This window comes from Bactrocera tryoni, unplaced genomic scaffold, assembly GCF_016617805.1.
Source record: "Bactrocera tryoni isolate S06 unplaced genomic scaffold, CSIRO_BtryS06_freeze2 scaffold_7, whole genome shotgun sequence".
Classification (NCBI taxonomy): Eukaryota; Metazoa; Arthropoda; class Insecta; order Diptera; family Tephritidae; genus Bactrocera; species Bactrocera tryoni.
The window spans coordinates 1194457-1211868 of NW_024396366.1; the positions used below are offsets into that span (position 1 = coordinate 1194457).

General features: G+C 34.8%; 1 protein-coding gene across 7 annotated transcripts in view; it reads left to right on the forward strand.

Moving 5' to 3' along the window:
* LOC120781463 overlaps positions 1–17412 on the forward strand; it is a 131721-nt gene that overhangs the window by 10448 nt on the left and 103861 nt on the right. For 6 of the 7 annotated variants that reach the window (XR_005706069.1, XR_005706068.1, XM_040113688.1 and 3 more), the window contains exon 2: positions 11433–11621. The gene's annotated coding sequence lies outside the window, so the exon portion shown is untranslated. Of the gene's footprint in view, positions 1–10459; positions 10833–11432; positions 11622–17412 lie in introns of all 7 variants that reach the window. The other variant, XM_040113683.1, reaches the window with a different exon arrangement.

A 17412-nucleotide genomic window follows, 5' to 3' on the forward strand; every position in this document is an offset into this window, starting at 1 on the left:
TCGCTAAAAACTTGCTGCGGACAAATTCTTCCATAATTTTATGGCATTAAAACGAGTAAAATTGGATAATAAATAAGTTCCACTTATAACGGTTATGTTGAAAACTACTAGCAGCCCTATTCAGATACCCTCACAAAATTATCACCCCCACTTTTGTGAAGTTTCCTTAAGTTGACGTAATTTCAAAAGCTCAAATGCTCACAATTTCCTCACAAATTTGTGATGTGTGAAAGCAAACCTCACAATGAAGAATCGGTTGTGTTTGTTTTGTTAATTTCAATATTTTTAAAGAAATTTGCAATTATTTGTTTTAAATAGAATGGAGAAACTATTCTTCCAAAATCGTTATCTATTATAAATATAAGTAAATGTATGTCTATTACAATAATTTTACTTCCTTCTAAGTATGAATAAAAATGCAAAATAACGTAATAACATTTTTGGAAATTTGCAGGAGAAAGAATGAAACACGATATTAAATGGAACATGAGTGAAACAAAAATTTAAATATTGGTTAAAACTAGGTTATACGGATAGCAGAACCTTAAAAAGATGGACATACTTATGTATTTATATGTATGTACTTTTAAGTAGTGCATCGTAATCAATAAAACACTAATTTTCGAATTTTTTGATCATACATACATTTGTACGTTTTTTGCATTTTAGGTGACGATATTTTTGTTTAAATAATTCAGACAAGATATTATTTGTAAATATGTTTGTGCATATGTATGTATTTAATACATGCGGGAATAAAAAAGATACTTATGTTTAAATAATATGCTGTAATGCCGCTGCTGCTCCAGAGTTGTTCTTTCACATTGTGAAATCCTAAAAATAAATGAAATTAATATACTTATGTATATGCAACAAATTTAACATATTTTTCAAAATTACTCACTTTTCTTGATTGTCCATTTCTTTATATGTTTTTGTACGTGTTCATGTAATGAGTTTTTTGTGTTTTTTCATAGTGAGGTTTGAGCAAGAATAACCTCACAAATCAGTTCTGAGGTTTTCTCAGAATAGGGCAGTTAGAGTGCGATAACTCACTAAATAAAAAGCATGAAAGTTTACAATCGTATGTTACCTTGTTTATTTTTTTAAATTTAATTTTTAAAGGAGCCATACACGACACACATGTGCATTCCATCTGTATGAAATCGTTTCGCCATATACGACATGCATTTTGCGTTTGTTCTTCACACCAGAGATAAAGAGATGTTTAACTCCTCTCTCACTGGAAGTGAGAGAGCAATTGCTAAACGTCAAAACCACCTAAACTTTGACAGTTGATCGAGTTCAGGAGGTTTTGACGTTTAGCAATTGGAAACGAGCGATGGCCAGATTGAAATCTTACCAAAAAAATATGTAAACAGAGGGATTTGTTGCATCGTTCAAGACTACTAGTAAAAAATGTAAAACAATGAAAATTAAATAAATTTGTGAAATTTAAAGGTTTTTGATGAAAAGTTTTGTAATTTGAAGCATCATGGTAATATTTTCAATGGAAAATTATTAAAAACATTTAATGATTGAGAGCTAACAAGCTTAAATCCTATTATTGGGCATTGAAAGGACAAAAGTCAGTTGTTATAATATTCTTTAAAAAGATTTAAATAGTTTCTCCATATAATAAATAACCACTATATAGTAATTTTTATTCATACTAAATGTTGGGTGTTTTAATTTAAATGCCCAAAAATTGTAATTTTGTTCAATCTGGCCATAATGGAAAATGTTATAAAAAACGCTAATTTTGAGGCGCCCCACACTGGAATAAGTTTAACAACCCTTTATTCCTGCTTCACACCAGGAATAATGGGATGCCCAACTCTCCTGTCACTGGAAATGTGAGAGCCGCTCACCTACCGAACTTTGACAGTTGACTGGATTGGGTAGGTTTAGACGTTTTGCAATTGGAATGACTGGAACGGCCAGATTGAAATTATACGAAAAATATATGTGAACGGAGAAATTTGTTGCCGCCGTTCAAGATCGTTAATAAAAATTTAAAACAATGAAAATCAAAGAAAATGCGAAATTTAAACATATTTCATGAAACGTTTTGTAATTTGATGCATAAAAGAAATCATTTTCTATTACAAATGATTAAAAACATTCATTAATTGACAACTAACAGGCTTAATTCACCTTATTAAGTATTGAAAGATCGAAAGTCAGTTGTTTTAATATATCATAAAATCATAAAAAAGGATTTAAGTGGTTTCGCCATATATTAAAAGTCCAATATATAATAATTTGCAATCGTAATAAACGTTGGGCGTTTTAATTTAAATGCCCAAAAATTCTTATTTTGTTCGATGTGGCCACAATGGAAAATGTTATAAAAAACGCTTATTTTGAGGCGCTCTCACACTGGAATAAGTTGGGCATCCCATTATCCCTGCTTCACCCAGTGAACATGTGCGACAGGCAAGCGAAACATTTCTTTGAATTTATTTCTAATATAGCACTTTTATCTACAAAAAGCGAAAACTTTGAAGTGCGTTTTCTCGGTTTTTCATTTTTATTTTTTATTCTTAATTGGTGGGCAGGATAGAAAAAAACTATACGTCGTATGGAATTGGGGCATATTTATTATCTTTGGCATAAAATTATCTTCTATTTAAACTAAAAACACTAAGAAAAGTCAAGTTTGAACATATTTTTAAACAGCATAAAGAAAATTTTTTTTGATCAAAAACCACTTCTTTCAATTTTGAAAAAAATTGTAAAATTTTACACTTTTTTTAGAATTTTCTTAGTAGTATTAAAAAACTAAGTTTAACTATATTAAAAAATATGAATCTCTTTGCTTCCGATAGAAATTGCGACCTGCATCCTGCCCGCCGTCCGTAAAATGCACATGCGAGATGCATCGGGCAATTGCTTCTCAAAGGCAGAATATCAAAGATTTCGTATCCAAGAAATTTGTGAAAGGTGTTCAAATATATAACTATAAAGCCTAGAAATTTCGCTTGAACCAATTATTTTCCCTCCCAAAAAAGTCGTCAAAAAAATCGATTTTTTGAAGCCTCTAAAGCTGGCTCCCCCGGGAACACTTGCCATTGTTCGTCCGCGATCCTCACTGTTCGGCGACACGAGAGAAATGAGATTTTGTGTGCATACAGCGCCATACAGGACACACATGTGTGCACACCGATCGTAAAAAATCAAACATTTTCGCGAACATGGATCGGTATGCGCACAAGCCCATACACGCTTAAACCCCAATCGCACACATACCGATCGAACGCACATGTGTAGCGTTTTTTATGACATTTTCCATTATGGCCAGATTGGACAAAATAATAATTTTTGGCATTTAAATTAAAACCCCCAACATTTAGTACGAATAAAACTTACTATATAGTGGTTGTTTATTATATGGAGAAACTATTTAAATCTTTCTAAAGTATATTAGAATAACTGATTTTTGATCTTTTAATACCCACTAAAAGGATTTAAGCTTGTTAGCTCTCAACCATTAAATGTTTTTAATCATTTTCCATTGAAAATAAAACTATGATGCTTAGAATTACAAAACGTTTCATCAAATACCTTTAAATTTACAAATTTATTTAATTTTCATTGTTTTACATTGTTTATAAGTGGTCTTGAACGATGCAACAAATCCCTCCGTTTACATATTTTTTTGGTAAGATTTCAATCTGGCCATCGCTCGTTTCCAATTGATAAACATCAAACATCAAAACCTACTGAACTCGATTAGCTGTCAAAGTTCAGTAGGTTTTGACGTTTAGCAATTGCTCTCTCACTTCCAGTGGGAGAGGAGTTGGACATCTCTTTATCTTATCTTATCTTATCTTATCTTATCTTAGCAATATTCGTAGTTAATGTGAAAATAAAGCATATTTTTGAATTATTTTTTGTATTTGATATATTCACAGTTATATGTATACTTCATTATATACATATGTATGTATAAAACAAACAAACATTAAAAAAAATATTAAAAAAATTAAATATATTACAATAGTGAAAAATGTAAATAATTCGTACATTTTATCATTCAAAACTTATATTCACATGCATCATGACCATATGTGTTTATGATCGCTTTCGCGAATTTAAATCATATTATCACTTATCAATAACAGGTCCGCGCTGCTCATATGTACATACATAAATATGTGCGTATGACATTGGCACACAAATAACGCATACACAAACATACATACTTGTATACATATGCATACACATGCAAATATGTCACCCCCAAAAACTACAAACATTGCTTTACAAAAACAACAATCGTTTCAAATGGCATCATACATACTTATATATATGCGTACACATGTAAATATGTGCGTATGACATTCCCACACAAATAATGCATACACAACATACCTACTTATATGCGTTCACATGTAGATTTGTCATCCGCAAAAATTACAAATATTGTTCTACAAAAACAACAATCGCACTTTCAACAGGCAACCTCGCTTCATTCATAAAAACAAACACCATTACATCTCCCCGAGCATGCCTTTGCCTACAAGCGTTTTTTCGCGAAGATGGCAAAAGCTAAAAATCATAAATTGAACAACTTTCTGATGTTTCTTCACAGAAAGAAGTGAGAAAAGTGGCAACATAGCTGTTGTCGATTTATAATATTTGTCAATTCTAAAATATTTTTCCGTGCTCGCAAAAATCTGCGTCGATATGTATGCACGCTCATGCATATTTACGCAAGTTCGTGGTCATGCCACATATGTATGTAAATATGTACACTTATGTCTACATACCACGTTTTTATGTATACATGTACACTCAGTGCTTCATGCAAAATCTACGTTTAACGGGCAACCAAGTGCCGAAGCTCAAGTTTTGTCAAAGAGTCAATGTCGACGGACCGACGCGACGACAAAGCGTCACAACATTGTGTTGTTAGTAGAAAACCGAGCTGTACTGAAAAAATAAGCGAACGATCGCCGATTGTCACCGGTTCCCTTGCCGCTCTAACAGCTTTACCCCGAACTTGCGTAAATATATATGAAGATGTATGAGCGTGCATACATATCGACACAGATTTTTCCGAGCACAGAAAAATATTTTAGAATTGACAAATATTTTAAATCGATAACAACTACGTTGCCAATTTCGCTACTCTTTTCTGTGTTTTCTGAGTTTGCGCGGTTGTCAGTTTTCCTTTCAGAGGAACATCAGAAAGTTGTTTAACGACAGTTTTTATGAATGAAGTCAGATCGCTTGTTGAATGTGCGCCTGCGTTTATAATGGAAATGTTTTTGTTATAAGATTTACTACATTGGGGCTTCGCCCGTTTGGATCCCATATAGACTTGTGATGCTTATGCTATTTGAGACAATTGTTGTTTTTGTAGAACAATGTTTCAATTTTTTGTTGGTGACATATTAACATGTGTACGCGTATGTTTGTATGCTTGTGTATTATTTGTTCGACAATGTATACAAATGTACATATGTATATGTATGTATATACATACATATGTCTATATAGATCACTGAGTACGGATCATAATTCCATCACTTATCAATATACAGATAAGTGATGGAATTATGATTTGAATTTCTAAATGCGCACATGCGTGCTAGAAGATTTATATTGTATATCGTTGTGATAAATTTAATTTAAATTAGCAAGTAATATAATACAAAAATATTTATGAGGAAAATATATTGCTTAAAAACCAAACAAAATTATTATTTTACTGGTCTGTATGAATGCATGTGTTGGAAGGTCGTACCTTGTGGGATATTCCCGGTGCAAATAAAACGGTTCTATAATATTGCTTTTCTATTAAAGTACAAAATGAAGTTTATTGGTTCAAAGTCAAAACGCAAGTAAGTTAGAAAAAGTACATTCAAAGTAAAAATGAAAAACGCAGGGCTGCATGAATATGTGAGTTGACAGGGTTGCCTTCCAACACGCCTCCTCAATGAGCATATTCGTGCAACATTAATCTGTGATATTTATTTCAACCCCAATAATTCAGTAAGTTTCTCATGGGTTGGTCTTGCTAAATTCTTAGTAAGAATATCAGCAATCATATTACTGCTGCTACAATACTTTAGTTCAATTTCGCCTGCTCTATAGATGTCTCTGATATAGTGATATCTGATATCCTTGTGTGTGCTGCGTGAATGATAGACGGGATTCTTTACCAAATTCATCGCACTCAGGTTATCACAATTCACGATCATCGCTTCAGGATACGGTATATATAATTGTCGAAGTAACTGCTTTAAATTAACGGCTTCTTTAACAACACATGCCAAAGCCATATACTCGGCCTCGGTGCTACTGAGGTCCACTGTTGACTGCATTTTAGATTCATACGAAAAAACTCCACCTGCCATGATGATGGCATATCCTGTATACGACTTGCGATCACCCACGTCGCCGCCCCAATCTGCGTCCACAAAACATTCGATTGGTTTACCGGTCCTAGAGTATTTCAGTTTTTTGTCTTGCGTTGAACATAAATACCTTAATATACGCTTCGCCGCTGCTAAATGCTCCGCATGTGGCTTTGTATTACGCTGTGCAAGCTTACACACTGAGTGCAAGATATCCGGTCTCGTGCACACAGCTATATACATAAGCGAACCGATAATTGATGGTATTGTGACTGGTCAGCCATTTTGCACGCTTTGTCCTCGCAACTAACTCTATGTCCAGGGTCTAATGGGATGGATGTAGATCTACAATCTTCCATGCCTTGTTCGCGTAGTAATCTTTTAATGTGCCCCTTTTGGCATATAGTTATTGCCCCAGTTTCGCCATCTCTTTCGATCTCCATGCTTAAAAAATGTTGAACTTGGCCCTTGTCTACTACTTTCACCTTTTCCGCAATCAAACGCCTGATGTGCTGCATGTAACTGATATCGGAACAGGCAATTAACAGATCATCCACATATACTGCGATTATGTTAATCTGGTCTTTATGATGGTTAATGTATACACATGGCTCACTTTCACATTGCTTGAAGCCAATTTCTTTTAATATGGAATTTAATTTCATATTCCACTGCCGACCTGACTGTTTAAGTCCGTAAATAGCTTTCTTTAACTTTAAACAATGGTTTGGGTAACGCTGGTCTACAAACATTTCTGGTTGATACATGAAAATTTCATCATTCAATTCGCTATTTAGATAAGCAGTAGAGACATCCATTTGGTGTAAATGTAATCCGTATTCTGCTGCAATAGCAAATATCAACCTAATGGTACTATAGCGAACAACAGGAGAGAATGTTTCTGTATAATTAACGCCATAAATTTGCGAATACCCTTTCGCTACCAGCCTAGCTTTAAAACGCTGAATATTGACTTCTTTATCCCTCTTAATAGAGAATACCCATTTATTTTTCACAACCTTTTGCCCTTTAGGCAGTTCTATGAGCTCCCATGTTTTATTCTTGAGCATCGCATCATATTCGTCTTTCATCGCGTTAAACCACTGTTCTGAATATTCACTAGATAACGCTTCATCGACTGTGTTTGGTATCTTAATTTCGTCTGTAGTCATTAAACTTAAATAATTGTATACCTTTCTTGGCCTACCACATTTTCCAGTACGAATAAACTTTGGCCTGCCTGGCAACCTTTTCGCTGCAACTAACTCTTCTTGTGCTGATTCAAAATCATCGTTACTTCCTTCTGATTGTGAATCATCGGAACCCACTTCAACAAGGTCAACATTTTTATTTGACTGCGTATCATAAATCTCAACACTGATATCATTCGCTCTTGCATCAGCATTTGTAACAATACCCTCAATCAATGCTGTGTCTGAATGTTGCGTACGTTCTGCCCTTTCTATAAAGTATACATCTCTGCTTACAATTAGGCATTTTGATTTTTCGATCAATCTGTACAATCTGTATGCCTTCGCTGTATCTGCGTAGCCAACCATTGTATATTCCTTCCCCTTTGGTTTGAATTTATCATGTTGACGTTTATCAAGAGCCACCGCATATGACCCAAATGCCCGTAAATGCGCCACTGTCGGTTTGCGACCATGCCATGCTTCGTATGGCGTCACCGTGCCTAACGCTTTAGTTGGTGATCGGTTCCTCAAGTATGCTGCCGTATGCACTGCCTCGGCCCATAATGATTCTTCAACGCCAGCGTCGAGCATCATACATCTTGTCATTTCGATAAGCGTACGGTTTAGCCTCTCCGCTAACCCATTTTGTTGTGGTGTATAGGGGACCGTCAGCTGACGTAATATTCCATTTGATTTCAAAAACTCATCAAAAGCATTGTTGACAAACTCTTTTCCGTTGTCGCTTCTTTATACTTTCAATTTTTTGCCTGTTTGGCACTCAGCCATCGCCTTAAACTCTTTGAATTTCTCAAACACCTCGTCTTTGTGTCGCAAAAAATAAACAAAAATGTAGCGAGTTTTATCGTCGGTGAATGTCAAAAAATATCTCGCACCGCCGATAGACGTTTTGTTGATAGGGCCGCACACATCGGTATGGACCACTCCCAGCACTTCTGCTGCTGAATTTTGTGCACTTCGATACGGCCGTTGACTGCATTTGCTAGACATACACAAAGTACATTTCACATCTGCTGATAATTTTAGTTTTAAACCAAGCACCATGTTCTTGTTATTCAGCTCCCGTAGACTTTCAAAATTTAAGTGACCTAAACGCTTATGCCACTTCATCGCATCATCAATAGTTTTCCTCGAAAAATACAATTTGTTTTTATTTGTTTCAAGTAAATACAAATCACTGACCTTGCTAGCACTCAATATAATTGCCCCGTGCTTGTCCATAATTTTCGCTGTATTTTGCCTGAACTCCACAATGTAGCCGCTGCTTACTGCTTTCGAAACTGATATGAAGTTGCACTGCAAACCGGGTACGAAGATAACATCAACAAGTGTGACGTCAAACTTCTTTGTTTTTAATCTAACAACCCCTTTGCCTGTTGCTATCATCTTATTGTCGCCCGCCAGCATGATTGATTCTTCACGTGTCTCAAACTTATCGAACATGTTGCGGTTGCAACATAAGTGTGACGAAGCGCCGCTGTCGACGCACCAAGCATCGCTATGTAAAAATCGATCATTGCTTGCGACGAACAGACCATTTTTCTTTACATTTTGTTGCATAGAATGTTCTCGTTGTTTCTCTTTGCATTGTGCCGCGAAATGGCCTTTTTTTCCACAGAAATAGCATTTGAGGTTCGATCGTGTGCTTTTGCCATTGCTTTTGCTATTTGAACTTGCTGTGTCATTTGACTTTGCGTTAACCAAACACCTTTTTTCAGCGTATGTGCTTTCTTGTGCCATGAACGCCTGCGCCCTACTTTCTGTATATATAGAATTGCTTATTTTTCTTCGTTCGCCTTCTTCTATCAGCTTGATTTTAACTGCATTAAGGGATGGTAGCGTATCACGCGATTCCAAAGCAACCACCAGATTTTCAAAGCTTTTTGGAAGACTTGCCAGTAGCATAATAACAATCAATTCCTCTTTCAGGTCAACTTCAATTTCTTTTAGCTTTTCTGCGAGTGTTGTAAACTTGCAAACATATTGCTGAATACACTCTTCATCAGCCATTCGAGTAGCAATTAGCTGCTTAAACAATGTCACTTTTCTTACCGGACCTTCTGGTATGTGCACCTCTTTTAATCGCTTCCATGCATCATTCGCTGTGTTGCAGGTTTTAATATGGCTTATTTGCATAGGTGTTATGCTAAGGATAATTGTGGCTTTGCTTTTTCATCCTTTGCTTTCCAAAGTAACACGCTTTTCTCATCTGCACCCTCGACTGGACAAGAAGTCTCTCCGCACGTAACGGACCATAATTCTTGATGCACTAGAACACTTTGCAGCTGTAGACTCCAAGAATCGTAATTAGATTCATCTAATTTCTCAATATTAAAAAATGACGCACTTATGTGGGATATTCCCGGTGCAAATAAAACGGTTCTATAATATTGCTTTTCTATTAAAGTACAAAATGAAGTTTATTGGTTCAAAGTCAAAACGCAAGTAAGTTAGAAAAAGTACATTCAAAGTAAAAATGAAAAACGCAGGGCTGCATGAATATGTGAGTTGACAGGGTTGCCTTCCAACAGCATGTAATGTATGTATACAAAAATTGTTAAAAAGGTAAGAAAACCATTTCTTTGCCTTTAATTTCGAATATTCTTAATTCCACATTTGTGTAAAAAATATATATTGCCTCCAATTTTTTCCCAAAAAAATATCGCGCATATGTTACATGATATTTTTATTTTTTGCTTGACTTCTCTCATTATTCTCGTTTCGTGGACTTTACTCTGTTTGTAAACAGTCAGTCTTTTGACAATTTCTGTTAAATAGCAGCGAAAATGGTGAATTCCTTACTTAAAGTTTTTCAGCTCTGTTCGCCGTGCAATCGAACATCATACAGAATTCAATTTGCATCTTCTCTATGTCTTTAAGTTCTCTGGTGCAGGAACAATGGCATTAACGGATAATGAGTTTTGGTGCGATTGTGTCGAAGTGTTTAGAAGTGAAAAATGACAATTACAAAAATAAATTAAGGTGATTACAAAGCTGGGAAATTCTTTTAACAAAGTATAGAGAATTTGATTCGAGTGCTACGATAGACGTTGTGAAAAAACGTATTAATGGCATGAGCAATTGCTACAGGCGTGAGCTCTCCAAAATAAAAAAATCGGCGAGGTCTGGGGCTGGCTATGAAGATATTTATGAGCCGACCCTATGGCATTTTTAGAAATTAAATTTCCTACGAGATCAAGAAATCCAAGCGAGTGGAATAAATACTTTTGATGAAAATTATGTTGAAAACGTGGTGAGTAATGTTAGAATATATTTATTATCATATAATATTTTATTGGATATTACAACATTTTATTTTGCCATGCAACTGATCCAACTGTGTTGAAATACTCTTTGTATTTATTACGTACACATTTTGCTGCATTTCTTGCATTTGCCCCTTGAATAGGTCTTAATTTTGAAAGTTCGAAAGTACTTTGCTGATACGTTTTGAGTTTGTGCTGTGGTAACACTTTGTACATATATTGATACTGTCACTCATGTATTGCTGTACATTTTTCGTGTTAAGAAATTATGAAGATAACAATGGCCAAAACTATTTTCGATTCTTTTTGTGGACTCAAATTTATCCTATTTGCAAGAATGTAAAATCGGCTGCACAAAAATGCGAACGCGTTTTCAACGACGCGTCTAGCTTTCGATAATCTGTAATTGAAAATAATTTCCATCACCAATAAAAACAAATGGAAATTCTTCCTAACTAATGGAAACTTTTTTTGGGGAAGTTCCATAGTGTATAGAAGTCATCAGTAATAGATTTCTACTAATTTTCATTTTTTTAGAGTCTAAAAGAACATTTAAACTAATTTTAGTTTCTTTTTTTTATTTTTAGATGGATTCTGAAAGCACACGAAAACGAAAGAGAACAGAATTTCTTGAAAAGGCCCTACAACATCTAGACCAAGTCAAAAATTCAAGGCAAGAACGCAATGATGCTGACGTATTTGCTGAATCTTGTCCGCAGAGCAGCAAATATTTGCAAAACGAGGTATTGAGGAGATTCTACTATATGGACAATTAGGTAACCTCAATATGAATTCAGTTCAAATAAACGCCGTTCAAAGAAATTCAAGAATCTGCAGAATATCCCGCGCCTCAATCCCATACACTTCATCGTCGTCTACTCCAAAACCTTTCACTACAGTGATTACTCAAATACCACATTTACGTGTTTCTGAGAATGCATATTCGCAGCCAATGAAAATTCCACCTCGACGCAGTCTTTTCCCGACCTGTTTACGGACACTCAATATAATTGAATTATTTATTTTATTTTTATAAATATTATTATTTTATTTTTAATAATAAATAACCTGAATATATTCGTTAACTGTTTTCACAAGTTTCCAATACAAGCTGACTTAGACTAGGTGGTGAAATTGATATCAAAAATTTTAAATCCTCGGAGCTTTTTACGGATGACAACAATCGTAGAGTAGCCGAAAGACGTTCATGGAGCGTAATTGCGTCTCTCATTAATGTATTGTTTTTTTTATTATTAAAGGTTTCACCATCGACAGGAGTTCTTGATAATTTTCATTATTCATTCGAATAAAATTTTTAATTTTTTTTTATAAAATTTGTTTCCAATTCCTTAAGAAGTGGTACGCGTGAATATTTTGGGCGTCCTTTATAAAAAATTTTACACCATAATCGTTCTTTTCGCTTTTTGCCTTCCTTTTTTTCGGTCTCAGTGCTTACAAAAAATATAAGCAGCGACAAAATTTCGTCATCCGATGCCATAACAAACGCTCATTTCAAATCAGAGATAAAAAGATGCCCAACTCTCCTGTCACTGGAAATGTGAGAAACGATCAGCTACCGAACTTTGACAGTTGACTGGATTTTTGTAGGTTTCGACGTTGGAATTTGAATGACTGGAACGGCCAGATTGAAATTATACTAAAAATGTATGTGAACGGAGGGATTTGTTGCCGCCGGTCAAGATTGCTAATAAAAAATGTAAAATAATGAAAATCAAAGAAAATGCGAAATTTAGATATATTTGATGAAACTTTTTGCAATTTGATGCATAGTAGAATTAATTTTCAATTACTAATGATTAAAAACATTTATTAATTGAGAACTAACAAGCTTAATTCACCTTATTAAGTATTGAAAGATCGAAAGTCAGTTGTTTTAATATACCATAAAATCATAGCTCAGCATGTGTTGATCGGCAACAAAGACGGTTTTGTCGCATTTGGTGTGCGCTGGCTGTAGAAAATACATAAGAAGTTCGACAACAGCTCTTCAAACAAGTCAAAGCTCGAACATGCGTTTTTGTTTCGTCTTGTTCGGTGTGGGTTGTCACATATGAAGCTATGGGCAGTTGCGTATGAGACAAGAAAAACTGTTTTGACTAACCCGTTGTGGGTTCAGCCTAAGTTTTCATGATTAGAAAATCTATCTAAATACTTTCGACAAGATTTGCTAATTTCGTCTTTAACAAAAGGTATATTTAAGTCTTTGTGGATTTCGAAGTTGCTCTCTTACCAAGGAGCACTTACAATGCTTCTTAAAGTGAGTCGTCTGTCCAAATAAAGACCAAGATATTTCACAGTTTCACTTTCAGGTATTATGGAGCCATTTAATGTTACGGGGGACATTTCTCAGTCCTTAACGTAAACGTTATTTGAACGGATTTCTGTGTATTTACTTCTATCTTCCAGTTCTTTAGCTATTTTTCGACAACATTTAAGTTGTTCTTGTAAGTGAAGTGAGGCATCACTAGGATTAAAACTGGTGGCGATAAATGCCGTATCATCAGCATAAGTTGCTACCTTTAGGCCATTAGCGATCGGTAGGTCAGCTGTAAATATTGTATATAACACGGGGCCCAAGACGCTCCCTTGGGGAACTCCAGCGCCAATCGAATAAAGCTCAGAAAATGCATCTTTTTCCTGGACATAGAATGTACGATTGCTTAAAAATTATTTTATAAGTAGGTAGAAAGGCGCTGGAAACCATTTCTTTATTTTATAAAGTAACCCTGGGTGCCATACTTTATCAAATGCTTTTTTAAGGCTGAGCCCACCCCGGATCAGTCAAAAACGTCTTTGACTAATAAAACACAAAAACATCTTGTGTTCGAACTCAAACCAAGCGAAGCACAATGCAACATTTTGTCTTTTTGTCTCGCTTGGTGTGCATTGAAATAAAAAGAAAATGAATCAGTTCTTGCAAAAGAAAGAAGATTGCAAAGATACGCTATCTAATTTTGCTTAGTTTTGTACTGTATATCTACAATTGATTTTCACTATATTTTTAAATACTTATCAACATTACGTATGTATGTATGTATGTATGTATGTATGTACAAATGGTGTAAATAAAATAAACTGAACTTACCGTCACTATTCATTTCTGTAGCTATTTCGTCCCATAGTTTTTCTGTTATTAACTTATTTGTGTGATCTTTATTTTTATAACTATATATCGGGCTCCTTGCCTCTATCAAAAATACCAGTTTCTCAGCGTCAATATTCATTTTAACAAATTGTAGAACTTGCACAAAGAAAATGCGTAATTTTGACTATGAAAACCAACGGTTCAGCTATAAGCAACGAAACGTGTTTTTCTGTCGTGTCTTGTTCCATTCCATTCTGTTCCATTCGGTGTGGGTTGCGCCGTAGTTCAGCATGTGTTGATCGGCAACAAAGACGGTTTTGTCGCATTTGGTGTGCGTTGGCTGTAGAAAATACATAAGAAGTTCGACAACAGCTCTTCAAAACAGCTCTCGAACATGCGTTTTTGTTTCGCCTTGTTCGGTGTGGGTTCTCACATATGAAGCTATGGGCAGTTCCGTATGAGACAAGAAAAACTGTTTTGACTATCCCGTTGTGGGTTCAGCCTAAGATCTAAAAATACCCATGCGCAGTATTGCTTACATTCGAAAGCACTCGTGATAATTTTAACAATTCGATGACATTGCTCAGGAGTTCCATGCCCCCTTCTAAACCCAAACTGATGTTCAGGTAATATATTTTGATCCTCTAAAACAGGTAACATTCTCTTTAAAAATATCTTTTCAAATATCTTAGATAAGGTTGCCAGTAAACTAATTGGACGGTATGAAGAAGAGCAGTGATCCGGTTTATTGGGTTTTGGAATCATTATTATTTCAGCGCATTTCCATTGACTTGTATAGTGGTCTAGTCTGAGCATAGCATTGTAGATGTAATTAAGTAGTCTGATACATTCTTGGGGCAGGTGTCTAAAAGTAAGACCATCAATTTTATCAAAACCAGGCGATTTTTTAAGTTTAATTTTCTTTATCTCAGTCGTTACTTCCTTGATAGAAACTCTTCGAATAGGCAGGCTCATCTGGCAAGGCGATTCTAGGAAGTTTTGTACTTCAGTAGTGTTTTCATTATCTGGAATTACGTTTGGTCTAAAAACTGAATGTAAATGGTAAACAAAAGCTTCGGCTTTCTCTTGATTATCTCTGCACCTGTGACCATAACTATTTTCTAAAATCGTGTTTCTCCTGGTGGGTCACTTTAGATATTTCGTTGCCTTCCACAGGTTATGTTCAGGGTTGTTTGCATGGGGATCTGAATTCTTTAGATACTCTGATGTTTCTTGATCTTTTATTTCTCGCAGTTTGGACCTCAAATCATTGGGTGTCTTGTTCAAAATTCTTTTGTTAAGAGGACTCCGACTAATTTGCCATCTTTTCCTGAGTAATCTTTTCTCTTTTATTAGCCGTCTTAATTCAAGGGGAAGAAACGGTTTTTTAACTTCATTAACACTTGATTGTGAAATGAAAAGAAATCCCGCTTCATGAATAGTATTTGAAAGATTTTCAACCTCTAAGTCAGTCTCATCGCCAGATTTTAAGGGCATATCTAAACTAGTTCGATTCACAAGCCAGTTCCTAAATGCTGCTATATCCGTATTTTGCGTAATAATCTCGTATGGCTTTTCCATACTTCACACAGTAGTCCCAAAAGTTACAATTATTGGTGAATGATCAGAGTTTAAATCAAAGCTCTCCTTAATGTGGAGTTGGTGTTGTGATATACCTTTCTACACAACAAAATCTAACAGGTCCAGTCTTTTTCGAGGGTCACTAGGCCAGAATGTAGGTTTTCCGGTAGAAATAGTTGAGTAATTGAACTTTGTTATACATTGAAATAACTCAGTTCCTTTGGGGTTACTCAGTATAGATCCCCACCAAGGATGCTTAGCGTTATATTCCCCTCGAGCAATAAAGTGGTTACCGAGACTTTGAAAGAATATTTTATAGTCATCTAAATTAAACGCGAACCGTGGAGGTAGGTACACCGCTGCTATAGATACATCAATATGCATACATTTAATTTGAATAGCTCCAGCTTGTATATTTACTAAATTCATGTTATCAGTGTTTTTAACAATTACTGCTCCACCTCCATGTGCCTTATCAGACGGATGGTTAGTATTTATGACTTCATACCCTTTTATATATACATATATACGAGTATGATTTTCTAGTAAAGTGAGTCTCAGAAATTAGAATTATGTCAATGTTATGAGATTTTAGGAATAAATTTATTTCATTATAGTGATTTGAACGTCCATTAGCATTTCATATGGCTATACGAATATCTACATACATAATTTATTTACAAGGAGCATTATCGTATTAAGTAAATTGCTTATTTGCTCAGCTTGTTTTTCTAGAAGTGTTTCAATTCTTGACAATGCATCGCCTTGATTGTTTATATCAGGAATAAAGGGATGTTAAACTTATTCCAGTGTGAGAGCGCTTCAAAATTAGCATTTTTTATAACATTTTCCATTATGGCCAGATTGAACAAAATTACAATTTTTGGGCATTTATCAACCCAACCCAATACTCAACATTTAGTATGAATAAAAATTACTAAATAGTGGTTATTTATTATATGGAGAAACTATTTACATCTTTTTAAAGAATATTATAACAACTGACTTTTGTCCTTTCAATACCCAATAATAGGATTTAAGCTTGTTAGCTTTCAATCATTAAATGTTTTTAATCATTTTCCATTGAAAATAAAACTATGATGCTTAGAATTACAAAACGTTTCATCAAATACCTTTAAATTTCACAAATTTATTTAATTTTCATTGTTTTACATTTTTTATAGGTGGTCTTGAACGATGCAACAAATCCCTCCGTTTACATATTTTTTTGGTAAAATTTCAATCTGGCCATCGCTGGTTTCCAATTGCTAAACGTCAAAACCTCCTGAACTCGATCAACTGTCAAAGTTTAGGTGGTTTTGACGTTTAGCAATTGTTCTCTCACTTCCAGTGAGAGAGGAGTTAAACATCTCTTTATCTCTGGTTTATATTATCATTTCCCACTACCTGAGCATAAGTTGGCTGATTGTTGTTGAGGTTTAAGTTATTTAATTGACTACTTGGCCTTATGAAGCAGAGATAAAGAGATCCCCAACTCTCCTGTCACTGGAAATGTGAGAACCGCTCACCTACCGAACTTTGACAGTTGACTGGATTGGGTAGGTTTTGACGTTTTGCAATTGGAATGACTGGAACGGCCAGAGCGAAATTATACCAAAAATATATGTGAACGGAGGAATTTGTTGCCCCCGTTCAAGATCGCTAATACAAATTTAAAATAATGAAAATCAAAGAAAATGCGAAACTTAAATATATTTCATGAAACGTTTTGTAATTTGATGCATAATAGAATTAATTTTCAATTACAAATGATTAAAAACATTTATTAATTGAGAATTAACAGGCTTGTTTCACCTTATTAAGTATTGAAAGATCAAAAGTCAGTTGTTTTAATATACAATAAAATCATAAAAAACGAT